The sequence below is a fragment of the Pleurodeles waltl genome, chromosome 7 (assembly GCF_031143425.1).
Source record: "Pleurodeles waltl isolate 20211129_DDA chromosome 7, aPleWal1.hap1.20221129, whole genome shotgun sequence".
NCBI lineage: Eukaryota > Metazoa > Chordata > Amphibia > Caudata > Salamandridae > Pleurodeles > Pleurodeles waltl.
Genome location: NC_090446.1, coordinates 1,417,447,777 through 1,417,466,462, shown reverse-complemented (window position 1 = coordinate 1,417,466,462; position 18,686 = coordinate 1,417,447,777). Strand labels below are relative to the sequence as shown.

General features: G+C 44.4%; 1 long non-coding RNA gene across 1 annotated transcript in view; it reads left to right on the top strand.

Moving 5' to 3' along the window:
• Positions 1 to 18,686, top strand: part of LOC138246424 (uncharacterized) — a 57,589-nt gene that overhangs the window by 27,983 nt on the left and 10,920 nt on the right. Inside the window, exon 3 of the long non-coding RNA XR_011194275.1 lies at positions 9,441 to 9,476. This is a non-coding gene — a long non-coding RNA (uncharacterized lncRNA). The remainder of the gene's footprint in view (positions 1 to 9,440; positions 9,477 to 18,686) is intronic.

Here is an 18,686-nt window from a genome sequence, read left to right as displayed (position 1 = left end):
CTGAATCTGATCTGTCTCCTTGTCCACAGATCTGGTCGTCCTCTTGTGACTGAAAGACATTTTAGACTTGTGCTGGTCAATTTTTCCAATATCTATAGGGGCTAAGCAGCCCAAGACAATGCCGGAAATTCCCCAAATATCTCTCATTTAGCAGGCAGTAAACACCACAGCCTGGTGGATGGTGAAGAGCTCTGTTATGTACATTAAGTTTCAGCACAGAACATACACAGTGCACAAAGTGCTAGGATGTACCCCCTCACTGTATACACCGGATGGTGCTCACAAACAGCACATTCATTCTGTTTCTTTAAAAAGGGCACCATTTACTGCTTCAGGATGCACTCCCAAAATAACCATGCTGGAGTTCTGAAGGTGAATGAGGATTATATTTTGTTTATCCTGTCACATTTGCTGTGCAGAGTACAAATGCCAGTCTAGTCCATCAACAAATTTCTGTTTATTCTGTTAACATGGAGACTGGTGTTTTCTGAGTGCCCCCATCCCCGGTTGCCTACATATGGGGGGGGGGGCACAGGCACTGCTGTCATCCTCTGCAGGAGGCCATGCAAGGAACAGGATTGGCTACAGGGTATGGCCAAAGGCTGTGCATGGAGTTAGGCTGGATGCCTAAGGGAGGGGTTGATCATGGCCAACCTACACAGTGCACAGTTGATGGTTTTATGCATGTATGTATTTATATATACAAGTATATATTTATATATATATATAGCTATATAATTGCAAATGTTGCAGTGATAATATCAAGAATGCTGTTAGAAATGGGGTCTCTGGTTGACAGTCAGGTTACCCCCTGTTCAAGCAAGGACCCTCACTCTAGTTAGGATAAAAGAGAATCACCCTCAGCTAACCCCTGCTTACCCCCTTGGTAGCTTGGCAGAGCAGTAGGCTTAACCTCAGAGTGCTGGGCGTAAAGTATTTGTACCAACACACACAGTAACTTAATAAAAACACTACAAAATGACACAACACCAGTTTAGAAAAATAGGAAATATTTATCTAGACAAAACAAGACCAAAACGACAAAAATCCAACATACACAAGTCAAGTTATGATTTTTTTAAGGTTTAAAATAAAAAGAGTCTTTAGGTAGTTGTAACACCACACTAGCGCTGCTAGCGTGAAAATGTACCTGGTTTGCGTCAAAAATAACCCTGCACGGGCGGTGTGCGTCGAAAATAACCCTGCACGGTTATATGCGTCGAAAACAACTCGGCACGGCGATGCGCGTCGAAAAAGCCAGCCACGCGACGGTCCGAAAGTCCCGCGGCGCAGGTTGCGATCTCTCAGCCTTCGTCAGCGATGCTGCGCGTCGTTTCTCCTGCTCCGGGCGTCGATTCTCCGGTCGCGTTTCCTGCGGCGTCGTTTCTCAGCTGCGGAGCCGGCGTCGCGTCGTTTTCTCAGCCGCGATCGGATTCGCGTCGATCTTTTCTCCGCACGGCGCTCGGTGCGTGTATTTTTGTCCTTAGGCTGCCAGCCTCTCCTTTCAGGGTCCCAGGAACTGGAAGGGCACCACAGAGCAGAGTAGGGGTCTCTCCAGAGACTCCAGGTGCTGGCAGGAAGAAGTCTTTGCTATCCCTGAGACTTCAACAACAGGAGGCAAGCTCTACATCAAGCCCTTGGAGATTTCTTCTTCAAGATGGAAGGCACACAAAGTCCAGTCTTTGCCCTCTTACTCTGGCAGAAGCAGCACTGCAGGAAAGCTCCACAAAGCACAGTCACAGGCAGGGCAGCACTTGTTCCTCAGCTATCAGCTCTTCTCCAGGCAGAGGTTCCTCTTGGTTCCAGAAGTGTTTCTAAAGTTTGTAAGTTTGGGTGCCCTTCTTATACCCATTTTAGTCTTTGAAGTCACCTTTCTTCAAAGGGGACTCACACCTTCTTGTGAAATCCTGCCTTGCCCAGGCAAGGCCTCAGACACACACCAGGGGGCTGGAGACAGCATTGTCAGAGGCAGGCACAGTCCTTTCAGATGAGAGTGACCACTCCACCCCTCCCTCCTAGCAGAGATGGCTAATCAGGAAATGCAGATCACACCCCAGCTCCCTTTGTGTCACTGTCTGGTGTGAGGTGAAAAACAACCCAACTGTCAAACTGACCCAGACAGGGAATCCACAAACCAGGCAGAGTCACAGAATGGTTTAAGCAAGAAAATGCTCACTTTCTAAAAGTGGCATTTCCAAACGCACAATCTTAAAATCAACTTTACTAAAAGATGTATTTTTAAATTGTGAGTTCAGGGATCCCAAACTCCACATGTCCATCTACTCTCTAGGGGAATCTACACTTTAATCATATTTAAAGGTAGCCCCCATATTATCCTATGAGAGAGAGACAGACCTTGCAACAGTGAAAACGAAATTGGCAGTATTTCACTGTCAGGACATATAAACCACATTACTATATGTCCTACCTTATCCATACCCTGCACCCTGCCCTTGGGGCTACCTAGGGCCTACCTTAGGGGTGCCTTACATGTAAGGAAAGGGAAGGTTTAGGCCTGGCAAGTGGGTACACTTGCCAAGTCGAATTTACAGTGTAAAAATACACATACAGACACTGCAGGGGCAGGTCTGAGACATGATTACAGAGCTACTTATGTGGGTGGCACAACCAGTGCTGCAGGCCCACTAGTAGCATTTGATTTACAGGCCCTGGCACCTCTAGTGCACATTACTAGGGGCTTACTAGTAATTCAAATATGCCAATCATGGATGAACCACTTACATACAATTTAAACAGGAGCACTTGCACTTTAGCACTGGTTAGCAGTGGTAACGTGCCCAGAGTAACAAAAACAGCAAAATCAGAGTCCAGCACACATCAACAACCTGGGGAACAGAGGCAAAAAGTTAAGGGAGACCACGCCAAGGATGAAAAGTCTAACAAATGCCATAGAAGATCTCATCAATGATATAATATGTGGAGTAATTAGCTGTGCATGGTGAAGGCGCGAGTTAAGTTACCCTAGGGGGCAAGTTATTGTTACTTGAAATAACTCTAAGTGATGAATTTTTGTGGCTATGTACGAGTAAATTCAAAACCTAACTATAACGTCCCTGTAACCTTTGTTTTTTTCAGTGAATTTCTATGTTTTTTTTAACGTAAAGCAATTTTAGTAACTAAACGTTATTCCAACCTGCGCATGGGGGTTGTTCAACCAGGCCTTGCAGCCAAGCCCTTATAACCACGAACCCCACACCACTCACGGCCTTTGGCCATGCACAGTGCAGGTTGGCCACAGGGCATGTCTCTCTTAGTGAATTTGCGAGTGAGTACGTGAGGGTCTGAGTGGGTTTGGAAGTGGGTGTGTGAGTCCATGAGAGGCTCTGAGTGAGTGCATGAGTGTCTGAGCAGGTGTGTGAGTGGGTGCATGAGTCTCTGAGTGCATGTAGGAGTAAAGGAATTAGTGTAAGAATGTGCAATTTTTCTTTTAAAGTTTTTCACATTTGAGAATATTTTTTAAACACCGATGTCACACACCTGGGGTGAGGGTACCTTCACCCCGACTCCTTATGCCACTTTCAATTTGGATTTTCACCTCTGGAGACCGTGTCCCATGAAAGAAAATGACGGCCCCAACTTTCTAGCCAGATTGCGATCAGTCAATTACTGCACTTCTTTTTGCATGCACATTTGTGAGAATTCGTGAATTTCCGTGAAATATTCACAAAATAATTGCCAAGCCGCCACTGCCAGACAAATACAAATTTGGATTTCTCTAAACTTCTCAAAAACTACTGAATGAATGTACACCAAATTAAGCAAAAGCACAATTTACATACTGACAACTAGCTTTCTGCCATATTTGGTGTAATTCCGTCCAGCGGTTTGTGCTGTAGTTGTGTCTAAAGGTCCTATGGGAATGAACATGGGAAACGCAACTTTTTTTACACCCCCTTTTTCTCGGCCCCCACTTGATGGATCACCCCAAAACGTTTCTTGCACAACAAGAATAACTGCTACACTTTTTTGAGAACATTTCCTGAAGATTCATCAAACAGCACCAAAGATATAGGCAAGTCAAAAAAATATTTTTCTATGGCAACATGGCCCTAACTATGCCTACCTAGTGGCGACTGCCAATAGGTAATATGTGTGTGTATGTATATATACATATACGTTTAAAATATGAGCCTAACTATAACATCCCTGTAACCTTTTTTTCCAGTGAATTTCTATTTTAAAAAAAATTTATATATCCAAACTATAATGTACCCGTAACCTTTAGTTTTTTTCAGTGAATTTCGACATTTAAAAAAAATATATATAGTAATTTTCATTACTATATTTTAATCCGACCACTGCTGGGCATGACCTTCAGCCAAGTGTTGTTGTGGTTGGTCACAGGGTCTGACCTGTGGCCAGGCCAAGAGACCAACCCCCTATAAACACACAGCCTTCCACCATGCACAGCCTTCACCTGTGGGCAGCAGGAGTTGACCGCAAAGCCTGGCCTGCAGCCAGTCCCTAGGTACAAACCCTCTAGCCACCCAAAACTACTCTGCACAAGTCCCTTTGGCAGTGTGTGGGGGTAGTTGGTCGCAACCTATCTCTCTGGGTGTGAAAGTAGGTGTGAGAGGATGTATCTTAGGGTGAGAGTGGCTGTGAAAGCCTCTGTCTGGGTGTGAGAGTGTGTGCCTCAGTGTCTTAGTGGACACATCAGTGTCTGCGCATGTCTGCAAGTAGGTGCATGAGGATGTCAGTGGGTCAGTGAGTGTGTGTGTGTGTGAGTCTCAGTAGGTCTCTGAGTGGGTGCATGAGTATCTGAGTGTGTCTGTGAGTGGGTGTGTGAGGGTCTCAATGGGGCTCTAAGTGGGGGCACGAGGGTCTGTGAATGGGTGCATGAGTGTCTGAGTGAGTCTATGAAATGATGCATAAGGGTCTGAGTGGGTCTGTGATTGGGAGAAATAAATTAAAAGAGAGAGAGAGAGAGAAAAAGTGAGAAGGAGAGAGCTGGAGAGTGTTTTAGGCTGTGATGGATGATATACTTAGAATGAGATATTTCTATAATCGAAAAGAAAAATGTATTTGTCAATTAAAAAGAGTAGGATCACCTTTCAGTATGAGCCTTACACATTTGCAGTTCAAAAGAAATTAAAGGAGGGGAACGACTACGAATGCACTTGGAGTCAAACTCTCAACTCTCAGTGTGAAGGTCTGTGACTTTCACCGTTAGTCTACGTATTTTTTTATTTTCCCTACTAGGGCCCAGATTTAAGAGGCCCTACCATATTAGCAACATTTTTTATGCTGCCAACGTGGCCCAACGAAGCCAAATTTGCTGCGCCATATTTACAAAGTGGCACAATGCTCAACTTTGTAACCCCTTGCACCACATTATGACTGCACCAGGCATAATGTATTCAAGGGGGGCAATCCCACATTAGGGGACCGCAAAAATAGCACAGTGGAATCTAAGAAATTCCACTGCATCACGTTTAGCAGCTATTTCTAACACCTACACAGAGCAGGTGTTAAAAGTGGTCATACCACTGTTTTCATTGGGCCCATATGTGCTGTGTAGGATTAGCACCAACATTATGTGACCAGTTTTCCACAGTACATCAATAGCGTCAAAAACGTTGATGCTATTGACCCTAACCAGCGCCATTGTACACCGTATATTAAATGTGGCGCTCACATGGTTGGTGTAGGGGGCACTAAGGGGCCTATGTTTTTTATCCCTTTACAGGCTATATGAGACCAGGGGGGGAGCCTTCAAAGCCTCCCCGGGGTCCCATCCGATTTTTATTTTTTTTATTTCTGCCCTTTACGGGGTATCTGGGACATTGAGGGAGCCTCAAGGCCTCCCCCTCAGTACATGCCGATTTTATTTTTGCCCTTTACAGTCTATCTAGGACCTTGGGTGGAACCTCCCCCATGGTTCCATCTGGCTCCTGCCTCCTGCATGAGCCGACATTGCTCCAGGAAGCAGGTATCTTCTTTTCATAAATGCTACCTGCTTGCTGGACCAATATTTTAATCTGTCTTCCCTGTACGCATATCTGTGTGCAAGGAAAACAGTTGAAAACTCAACTTTCTGACTGAAGGACCTGTATGGCAGATCCTTCTTTTAGAAAGTGGAATTTGGGCCTCATCTCAAGTTTGGCGGACGGGAAAGTCTGTGCATTAAACTCCCGACAGGGTGGCCCCTTCCAATATGTTTACCTCCCAGCCGGAGTCTGTATGAGTTTCCCGCTAGGTCAGCGTGGGGAAACCTGAGTTTCCACCCACTGGCCTAGTTGGGAACAAGTCACCACATTGTCTCCGGCTCATAATCGAGCCAGTGGCAATCCTCTAGCCAGAAGGGTGGACCAGCACCCTAGCAATGTTCACTGTCTGCAAAGCAGGTAATGAACATTGTGATGGTGCTGGGAAGTGGGGCCCCTGCACTGCCCATGCCAAGAGCATGGGTACAGCAGGGGCCCCGCTGTGGCCACCTTCACCTGTTCTTCACCAGCCTTTTCATGGCAGTGTTACCACCACGAAAAGGCTGGTGGAGAACAAGGTTGGAAACCGCAGGCACACTGGCAGTGGCCAGAATGTAGTTGTAGTTAGGACCATGCTTCCATAGCTAAAGTGTTTTTTTACTTGCCTATATCATTTGATGGATCTTGATAAAGTTTTCAAAAATAATTGTTCCAGTAATTTTTGTTGCGCATGGAAAGCTCCAAGGTGATCCATCAAGCAGGTGCTGAGAAAAAGGGGGGGATCGAAAAAGTGTGTTTCCCATTTTAATTCCAATAGGCGTTTTGAATACCACTATAGCTCGAAGCACTGTGTACACCAAATTTGTCAGAAAGCTAGATCTTATTGCGCATTTCGTGCTTTTCTGTTATTTGGAGTAAATCCCTTCAGTAACTGTTGCAAAATTAAAGGAAATGTAAATTTGTATATCTAGGGCCACAGTTCCTCTGCAAAGACTTAGCAAAGAATAACATGCTTGTGCTGGGAAATGCAGCGTGCTGATTGGCTGCCAAAATTTCAACCAGGAAGTGTTGGCAGCCTTGAGACTCAGCTTCAGCCAAGTCTCAAAAACAAATGTTAAAAAAATTAAAAGGAGGCTTGGTATGTTTTCCCTATTCCATGAGCCTTGGTCCAGGGGTCTCCAGGGGGCCACCAGGGCTAAAAAGCATTTTGTTTTTAAACATTGCACCTAAATTTGCAATTCTTTGGAGATTTCAGGGCTTTCTTTTCTTAAAAAGCAAGCATGGTCTCCCGCTCTTCAAAATAAGTATGCAAGACATAAGATCTTTGGTGAATACAGGGGTACCTTCCCTGGGCAAAATACAATATATATAACTGGGAAGTCCTGCAGACCCTATGTCCCGGGGGCCACCACCTCCCTAAGGCAAAATTCTATAATTAAAAAAGGGGTTCTGTGGACCCCTGGGCCCCGGGACTGCCACCTCCCTGAGGCTACTAAATTTTACAGATGCCCGGCCCTGGAGACCACCACCTCTACGCGGGTCCAAATTGTAGATATTAGAGAGGGGCTGTGCAGCCATCCTCGTGGAACCATAGTAAGCACTGGGGACCGCCACCCACTAGGGTCGGCTCCTGGCTCCGGAGGTGCCCATCCTCAGGAGGTAGCTGTTTGCTTTTGTTTGATGGAAGCTGACGTCTCCTACCAAGCATAAGCAAACATAACTCCACTTACTGCAAGCTGGAGCTGTCAAACAGATCCCGCTTGCAGAAAGCAGAGTTTTCATCTGTTTACCTGCACACAATTATGCATGCAAGGAAACAGATTAATCATTGCTCTCGCAAATATGGAGCTGCTATTTCAAGCAGCTCCCAGCTTGCGGGACCCTTGTTGTCTCCCACAGGATGAAGGGAGCCGACTAGGACCATGGGGCCTTCATGCTCCCCTGTGGTCCTCCATTGGCAACAAGCACCTTGTTTGTGGGCCACTTTGAAGTTATTCTATGGAGAGACAATTGCAATAACAATAGTCTCTCAGTGGAATGACTTAAAAGCGGCACACAAACAAGATGTTTGTTTTGAATGTTATAGTTATATTTTGAAGCACAGTGGAAGGGAGTGACATCTGGCCTACTGTTAAAGCTCTTGGACTATCACACTTTAGGTTAAAGGTTCAAATCCTGGTATCTCAGGCAGTGTGCCTGTCTATTTACTAGAGTTTTGATTGTTCAAAATTTCCATTTATTCTGCCATCAAAATCTTTGGGTTGAATGTCATATGTATGTCTTCAAAATACATAGCAAAGAGTCACCTGTGGCCTAGAGATTAAGGTCTCAGGCCCTCACCCTGAAAGTTGAGGGTTCAAGTCTAGGGGTGTCAGCAGTCAGCTTCCTGCTTTAATTACTTTTCATGTTCAAATATCCAAGATATACACAACACTGTTTTTACTTGACAAATTCATTTTTCTTCTTTCATCAAAGTCTAGAGAAACTCTCTGGGTGGATATGGGGGTTGGCCGCAAGGCCCTCTGGCCAATCCCTGCCAAATCAGCCACGTGCAGCGTTGGTTTTGTTGATAATAGGTGCTTGGCTGCAGGGCTTGGCCCAAGGCTGTGCACGGAGGTAGTTGGACTACAGGGATGTTATAGTTAGGAAATAGAATTTAAAAACAATAAGAATTCAATTAAAAAAACGAAGGTCACAGGGAAGTTATAGTTAGGTTCTGAATTTATTTGCAAAAACCATAGAATTTCAGCAGGTATAGTTGGAGTTACTTCAGGTAACTATAACGCGCATCCAAAGGTAATTATAACTTGCTCTCTTGCAATGCACTGCTAATTACCCCAGATACTACAGCACTCCTGACATCTTTTTTAACATAATTATTAAAGATATAAATGAAACATTAGCAGTCAGTTTAGTGAAGAACAAACTGTGCATGGTAAGGGTGCGACCCTAGGGCATAAGTTATAGTTACACTAACTATAATTGTTGAATTTCAATGGTTTTGTGCAAGTAAATTCAGAACGTAACTATAAAGTCCCCATAGCCTTTGTTTTTTTAGGTGAATATATAGATATTATAATGTATTCTATATTTATATCTATATATCCATAAATATGCCTACAATATGTAGCATATGGTATTATGGGGCAATTTCACAATGGGCTGTACTGCCTCAGCACAGACCTGAGAGATTGTTTTTATGTGCTTGCAATGTGAAAAGAAAATTTGTTTAACAGATTTCTCTGGTTTAGTGCATTATTTTGGAGAGTACAGCTCTTAAATAGAAAATGGCACACCCTTCTCACTGTTTCTGAAACTGGCATTTTATGTTTTAAAGAAAGCTAAATTGTGGAATGATACAACTTTTTTTTGTATTGCCCTACACAATGTCCTATATGATCGAGCTCAAAATTATACCTATGTAATTAATGTACAGATCTTAGTACTGCACTCAGATGGACTAACAGAACTATTTGTGTTCTCTTTCCACAGTTTTTTCCTTCATATTTGAGAATGGATTAATCGAAGGTGAGAATGTGTAAAAATATATAATCTTTTATCTCCAGTAAAGGTGTTCAGTGCTGAAGATAAACCAAGGGGCCTATTTAACTTTTCGTGGCGCTCTGGTGGCGCTAAGCACTGCTCTATATTTACAAGGAGGTGTAATGCCACTTTGTTTGTGGCATTATGCCTCCTTGTAAATATGGGCCCCTCCAACACAGTTTTCTGCATCAGATGAGCATGCAATGGGTGTTACTGATTTATGGGTTGTTGTAAACCTGAGGCAGTGCCAAAAACTAATGCCACCCCAGGGGTGGAGTTAGCATGGCAAAATGAGGGGGAGTGCATTTATTTCTCCTCGTTTTTTGATGGCAGGGTAGGCTCACAGACAGCAGAGTCCAGGTGTGGATGCAAGGTTGTAGAAAGGCTGAATGTCCATGAGGCTTCAGATAAGGAGATCAGCCAACTAGCCCTTGGGGTCACTCTAGGTTCAAGTGATGCAAGTCCAGTTATTCTTTCTGAGGCAAGAGGGAGAGCAGCAGGTCTACACAGCAAGGCAGCAGTCCCATCAGAGCAGCAGACTAGGAAAGAGGCAGTCCTTGTAGCAGTACAGCAATACTTTTTTCTGGCAGAGTAGCCACAGGAACACAACAAATGATGGACAGAGTGCTGAAACTTTTAAAACACCCAACAAATTGTTCTTTTGTTCACCATGCTACGCCAGTTTGGACGCAGCCATATGCAAATCAGTCTTGCCCCCGCTTCCCATGGGAACAGTCCAGTTCAAGCTACCAAGCCGGGTCCTCCTTGGACCTAAAACAAGCATACTGGGACTGGTTTCAGGGTATCAGCCCTCACCAGCCAGATTGCTTGAACCCAGAGGCACAGAGAGCAAGGGACCCACATCTGGACACTCCCTTTCCACTTAGGGCGAACATAGCCACAACACGATGATGGACAGAGTGCTGAAACTTTTCAAACACTCAACCCTGTTAAATCCATTGTTCTTTTGCTCACTATGCCACCCCAGTTAGGGCTCAGCCATATGTAAATCAGTCTTGACCCTGCTCCCCATGGAACAGTCCAGCCCAAACTGCCAGGCAAGATCCTTCCTAGACAGGAAACAATCATGTGTCATGTGAAAATTGGACCGGAAACAATCATCTTGGGACCAGGTTCGGGATATCACCTCTCATCAGCCAAGCTAGCTTGAATCCAGTGGCACAGTGTGCAAGGGACCCAAGATACCCAACATTAACTGGCTATCACTTTGCTTCCCATTTGGAAATTGCACAAATAACATGTAATAATGCAACTCCAATATTATCCTATGGGGGAGCTGGCTTTGCAGTACCAGGACGTGTACAAAGTAACATTTAGGCCCTCATTACAAACTTGGCGGGCGGCAGAGGCCGCCCACCAAGGTTGTACCGCCGAGCGCCCACCAATGCGGCCGCAATCCCGCCGGCTGCATTATGAGATCCCTGCCGGCCCAGCGGGGATGTTGGCCGTAACATGGGGGCATGGGGGATGGGGGCCGCTAATGGAGCCGGCGGTGTTGCGTCCGTGCGACAGCTGCAGCTGCGGCCGTGCGACGGGTGCAGCTGCACCCGTTGCGCTTTTCACTGTCTGCTGTGCAGACAGTGAAAAGCAGGGTTGGGCTGTACCTGGGGGCCCCTGCACTGCCCATGCCAAGTGCATGGGTCCCCAGGGGCCCCACGACTCCCCTTCACAACAGCCTTTCCATGGCGGTCTCTACCGCCATGGACAGGCTGGCGGGAAGGGGACTCGTAATCCCCTGGGCAGCCCTGCAAGCAGCGCTACCCTGGAGGATTAAAACCGCCGGGACAACCATGGCGGTAAACTGCCGGTCCCAGCGGTGCGACCGCGGCGCTTCCGCCGAGGTCATAATGAGGCAGATTGTATCGCCAGCCTGTTGGTGGTACAATCGCCAAAACAGCCCTAGCGGTCTTTGACCGCCAGGGTTGTAATGAGGCCCTATATGTCTTACTTTTTAAATACACTGCACCTTACCCTGTGGGCTGTTGAGGGCCAGAACAAAGGTTTATTTTGCCAGGTTGAAATGGTAGTTTAAAAGGCACACACAGGCTCTGCAATGGCAGGCCTGGGACAGATTTTAAAGGCTACTTAAGTGGGTGGCACAAGCAGTGCTACAGGTCCACTAGCAGCATTTAATTTACAGACCCTGGGCACATGTAATGCCACTTTAATAGGGACTTACAAGTAAGTTAAAGAGGTCAGTTGGGTACAAGGGAGTCTTACCATGTTTTAAGGGGAGAGCACAAGCACTTTAGAACTGGTTAGCAGTAGTAAAGTGTTCAGATTCCTAAAGTCAGCAAAACAATATGGTTAAAGGGAAACAGTGAAGGATGCCAGGACTAACAGCCAGTATTTGCTTTTTTAAGCACTCAATGCTTTAATTCTGCAGGGGTACATTAGGATGTCTCTGATCTTGACGGTTAACATGTAGAAGAACAAATCTGAAAGCTCGGCTAGAGGCATCAATTTTCAAAATGAAAGTAGAATTAGGATCTTGTTGGGGGGGTGTGGCCTGACATATAGGAAAATGCCAGCATGAGTCAGAGCTCCATCCCCTCACTGCTGCATTCCATCTCGGAGACTTAGCTGCAGAGCTCAACATCATATTGCAATACCTGGGATAAGTACTGGAATATGTAGAGCTTATGACTCAGGCCTCAAAAGTCTTCCCTAGTTCACCTACTGCTCTAGCACCTGGTATTCCCCCTGCACACCCGGCAGCCACTAAAATGGCCACTCCTTTCTATGGCAATGAGACACGGCCCACCATGACCTTCATGTGAAACGCCCTGCGACTGGGGCCTCAATAATGAACTTCCAGAATTACTACAAACTTTATTAAATACTGAGAGTATTCCTTTGTGCCATCCTACAAGACTGCCCAGCTATCGAGGAAATGATCTAACTCCTTGTTAACGTATTCTCACTAAGGGTGCAATATATATGCGCTTGAGCCTACATCCCTGCTCAGAGCTACCTAAAGGCCTATGGAGCTCCATCTAACTGCCCGATCACCAGCACTTCACTACTCCCAGATACGAATCAAACAAACTAGCTGAGCCCAGCAGAACACAGGCCCTTTGTGTACAACGCATATTAACCTCTGACAACGTCCATCACACACATGAGTAGCTCACACTTTGTGCACCATTGACGCCATTGACGGCTGCACCATTGATGGCCATTGATGGCTGCACTGCTGCACACTATGAGAGGCTGAAAGGTTTCAGCTTTGGATTCATGGAAAGGACACTATGGGCCTGATTCTAACTTTGGAGGACGGTGTTAAACCGTCCCAAAAGTGGCGGATATACCACCTACCGTATTACGAGTCCATTATATCCTATGGAACTCGTAATACGGTAGGTGGTATATCCGCCACTTTTGGGACGGTTTAACACCGTCCTCCAAAGTTAGAATCAGGCCCTATATATACACACACCTGGGATCAGATATCTGCGTATAGTCACGTAGAGGCCTAAGGGGTCCCTTTTTTCCATGTTCTCATCAGCGTTGCATTGTTCCCAAACACATATCGAACAATCGGTTCTTCTTTGTACATTCCCCTAAGAATATCAGAAGTAGAGTCACCAATTAAAACATTTAAAGACTTGTGCTCTTAAGGCTTCATACAATAAGCCTGCCACACTATATAGACCTACTTGACTACAAACTCACAACATAGACTGTTAAAGGCTCCTTGCACCAATAATAAAGAGCTGTTTTACCCCAGTGGAGACTTGAGACAAACTGTGTATAAAAGGGATGTAAAGTGTGTAAAAGGGTGCCCAGAACACTCTTACTACCATGAGTGCACAGTAAGAGTCTCCTCTGTCATCTACAATTGCTACCAGTAAACTGAGAACACTAAACTTCAATATGGATAAAAAAGAATCGAAATCGGCCAAAAGAGGACTTGGGCCACACGTATGTTCCTTTTTTCTCGTCGCAAGCCGCCCTATTCACAGAATCGGGCTGTTTGCAATGAGAAAAATGCTTTTTGGTATATACAGACCTATTTTTGAGATTTGGTAATCTATATACCGAATCGCAAAAAGGGTTTGCGAGTCGCAATTAGGAAGGGGTATTCCCTTCCTAATTGTGAGTTGCAGTCTGATGTATGATTGATTTTTTACCGCGGACCACTGCCTGCTCTGAAAAAATGAAAAGAAAACTTTTCATTTTTGTTTTTGAAATGCATCTCGTTTTCCTTTAAGGAAAAATGGTCTGCATTTAAAAAAAAAAAAACGGCTTTATTTATGGCCATTCCCAATGGGGTCGCAAATTTCGCACCTACCTCATGAATATTCATGAGGTAGGTCATTTGTGACACCATTGTGAATCGCAAACAGTGTAAAGTACACTGTTGTACATAATGTTTTGCGGTTCGCAATTTGCGACTCACAAACAAGTCGCAAATTGCGAGTCACAAAACTCGGGGTCGTAACAACCGACTCCAGACTCACCCATCAAAAACAAAGCTGAATTTAAAAACGAAATGGATTTCATCTTCAAAAATGTTCAGATGTCTTAAATCTTGCCCAAACCACGAAGGTGACTATTGACATGATGCAACAAGACATTTCAGGCATGAGGATGGACATAAAGAAAATAACTGAGAAACGATCTACAGGACAAAAATCTTACAATGAAAAAAGACCTCATCTCCCTTCAAAAAACATCGTTCCTGCTGCAAAGTTCCATTGCCGAACTGGAGGACTGTAAAAGAAGGGGCAATATAAGTTTCTTTGGCTTCCTGTAAAATTGCATAAAACAACATGGTTCCTGTATCGCCTTCCTGCAGGACTGGATTCCGTGCAGTACAAAGATCCTGTTTCCCATCACATAAGAACCTCTGAACTTCATCATCAGGTCCACCAAGTCCGATAATTTGTAAAACGCTCAGGTACCAACAAACACAAATTCATAACCATTGGAAGCCCCCTGGATTACCATTTCACAAGAATACTCTAAACACGTGGTCCTAATGAGAAAAGGTTTCTTCTTACTAAGACAGAAACCACCGAATATGAACATTCCCTTCTGTTTTTCAGGCCCAGCCAGATTTCGCATTGTCTACAAAGGGGTCCCCTCATCTCCTGTATGATCACTGTGATCTGGCTATCTTCGTTGACAATATCCATGAGGCCAATATGGACACAGCACCCCCAGGAACTGGATCGCTGCAATGTATAATCACCTCTTGGTCTTATGTTCACTGTATTCCTCGATACAATACCTGTGTGGCAGTTTACTGGAAATTCTGGTTTGTAAGACCATCTTACTAACCAGTGAATGTTTCATGTACATCTTATCTGACTAGAGGTCATGCTACCGAATCTAGGGCCAGATGTAGGAAACACTTTGCGAGTCGCAAACGGCAAAATCAGCCGTTTGCGACTCGCAAATGCGCGTTTCCTATGCAGAAATGCATTTTCCGAGTCGTTACCGACTCGCAAAATGCATTTCCGAATCGCAAATAGGAAGGGGTGTTCCCTTCCTATTTGCGAGTCGCAGTGGTATGCAACTCCATTTGCGACCGCATACGCGGTCGCAAATGGAGTCGCAGTTACCATCCACTTCAAGTGGATGGTAACCCACTCGCAAATTGGAAGGGGTCCCCATGGGACCCCTTCCAGTTTGAGACTGGACCCCAAAACATTTTTTCAGGGCAGGGAGTGGTCCAAGGGACCACTCCCTGCCCTGAAAAAAACGAAACAAAAGGTTTCGGATTTATTTGAAATGCAGCTCGTTTTCCCTTAGGGAAAACGGGCTACATTTAAAAAAAAAAAAACTGCTTTATTTAAAAGCAGGTCGCTAACATGGAGGTCTGCTGACGTCAGCAGGCCTCCATGTTAGCGAGTGCCTATACTCGCAATGGGGCCGCAATTTGCGACCCACCTCATGAATATTCATGAGGTGGGTCATTGCGACCCCATTGCGAGTTGCAGTCGGTGTCTGAGACACCATACTGCATAGCAATTTGTGACTTGCAAATTGCGAGTCGCAGGGACTCGCAATTTGCAAGTCGCAAATTGCTTTTTTGCTAAATCTGGCCCCTAGACTCTAGAAGATCTCTCCTAACGATGTTCAGACAGAATTAGGGGGCCTTTTTTTAAGAGCCCCTAGCACCACCTTAGAACCGCCAGAGCCTCATCATTTTTACTCATAGGCAGTGCTAAAGTGGCTTTTTCCCAGCACCATATTTACAAAGGGCAACTTTGTAAACCCTTGTACCATATGATGCCTGTGCCATGCACAATGTATGCAAGGGGTAGGTCCAAAGCTAGAAGGCCTGCAAAAATGGCACAGTGAAATTTAACAGATTTCACTGTGCCACTTTTTGGTGTCATTTTTAATGCCTGCTGAGAGCAGGTGTTAAAATGACGCTCCCATAGAAAACTATGGGCCTCCTTGCACTTTGCTACACTAATATGAACATTTTTTACGCTAGTGTAGCACAGCGCCACAATATCGGCAACATTTTCATGCTATTGTGATAATGACCACCATGGTGTGACATATTATAAATCTAAGTTATAAATTTTAAATATGAGGCAACCATGGTGTTGTATAGTGCCAGTAGAGGGGCGCAGAAAACGTGATGCATCAGCTCTGATGCACAGCTTTTTCTTAAATATGGGCCTAACTTTGTTAACTGGTTTTAATACTAATGTGTCTACAACCCTTCATACAGGTTAACAGGGAAGTACTATACCTAGCTGGGAAAATACATGATCATTTGCATTCATGTGACCTCATAATTGTGACATAATTGCAACACAGTATCATATCTTTAGATGATATTAAAATACTTTGAACTACTATTAACTCTACATTGGTTGTTCACCAATTACCTGGTTGACTTGTCTATTACCGTTTGTCATATGTTTCAACAAACTTTGTCCCTAACAGATGTTTGTTATTGTTGAACTACCTGAAACATTTTTCAGTGGACATTGCCAGACAGCATTTTTTGATTGTTGAACAGTTATTCCTCACCATGTACATTCTTTAAGCTATTTCATGAAACTGCGCCCAACTTGTAATGGTGGCACCTTTTCTTATAGCTCAAATCACTTTTTTCTTTATTATGTAAAATGGCACCAATAGGTGCTTATGCTATAGCACATAAAATAGCCCGCTCATTCATACACCAGTATACATTGTGGCGTCCTGGAGATGTTCAGTCTCCTTCTTTGTGTCCCATGTATTTCCTTTACTTAGTAGGGAGGGCAAGGAGGGGCAGGGTGGGTGCGTTTGGGTAAAGGAGTAGGTGGGCTCCAATTTCTTTTGTTTTGTCTGTCTTTCTGTGTTTGTCCCCTTTCCCTCTTCTTTGTATTGCTTCAATACTCTACCTAAACTCAGATGAATCCTCTGTCACATAGGAGACCATTTAGGCTTCGCTCATAGGACCGGTGGGAGAAGGCCAAACCTACCCCATGATGCACACCTTAAGCAGAACTACAAATCACAGTATACAATGACAATCTCAACCCACGCAACATCACCCCTGTTTCAAAAAGTGACGCTTTACACATATTATCTGTCAACACGAAAGGGTTGAACCATCCTGTCAAGAGGAAGAAAATCATTGAATGTATTTACAAATTCAAAGTGGTCCGATCATTCTACAAGAATCTAAACTCTCCTCCTCACACACATCCTCCTTCAAAGCTCCTCGGTCCTTGAAAGTGTTAGTTCACCTGCTCTCAAAAAGAAAAATTTTGTCTTGCATTCCTAACTACAGTCTCTGACCAAAACGGGAGATGGATACTGACAAGTGTCCTAAGTCTGGTGATGAATTCTACCTTCTGGGTCTTTATGCCCCAAACATCAATGACACCAAATTCTGGAGACAAATAGAAGACTTAGGGGCATATTTAGAATGCCCTAGCACCACCTTGCGCTACATTATAGTCATCATCTTTTACGTTATTGGGGCACAGTGAGTTTATTTTCCTTATGAGAAATTAATTACTGATTAACATTGTTTTAAAATTGCACATTTACATTTGAACTATAACTCCCAGCATGCATTGATATGGTACAAAGTTTTCACTATAAATAAGATTTGCAGTGTGAACAGGATGTTTGAACTCGAGAAAAACCTTGCAGTCAAAACGCGTTGTTCTTTTGTTTCAAGTCTTAATTAAATCAAGATTTATTCGTACCTTGATGGAGTGCACTGCTAATTCTTGGATCACATAGTATGTATGTATGTATATAGGTATTTCTAAAGCGCGTTCCGGCCTTGGCATCGAAGCGCTAGAGGGCCTGAAAGGGAGAAATGCAGCAGACTGACCAGATAGCTAGCGTGGAAACACTAAGTGTCCCCTTTGTTCAAAATATCTATGTCCTTGGGACCTGGACCACCATGGGGATGCATTTAAAATGACGTGGGAGCCTGCACTTGTTTTCATTTTTGAATTTTAGGTGGATTTGTGTATTTGCCAGGACTATTGCCAAAAAATGAAAAGCAAATGCTTTTTTGCTCTGGGGAGGGGGTCAGAGCACCAGAGCTAGGGGGTCAGGGGGTGCCTTTTCTTTTTTAAAATCTTTTTTTCTGGGACACGGATGAAGCCGAGGCCCAACATAGCTACCAACACTTCCTTGTAAAAGTGTTGGCAGACAATCAGATCTCAACATGTGATCGTGAGGGTTCATGGAGCTTTCATGTACTTACATCTACAAATTAGTTTTTTCTTTAATTTATCAAAAACAACTGAATGGATTTACACCAAATAACAAAAAGGGCTTTCTGAATGAAGAGTTACCTTTCTGCCAAATTTGGTGTAATTCCGCCCTGCAGTTCGGGCTGTAATCGTGTTCAAAACTCCTTTGGGAATTAACATGGGAAATGCACCTTTTTTGTCCCCCCTTTAACTCGGCCTTCACTTGACAGATCATCCCAAAAATTACCATGTGCAACAACAATCACTGGCACAGTTATTTGGAAAATTCCATAAAGATCCATCTAACGGTGCCAAAGATATAGGCAAGTCAAAAAACACTTTTTGTATGGAATCATGGTCCTCCTTACTATAAGTACCTAGTGGCTACTGCCACTAGGTAATATGCCTATTTATATATAAACCAAGAACATCTGCCACCAGCAGGAGCATGGTTCATGAGGGGGTAGCTGCGATTGGAGTTGTGGCCAGCCACAGTGGTACT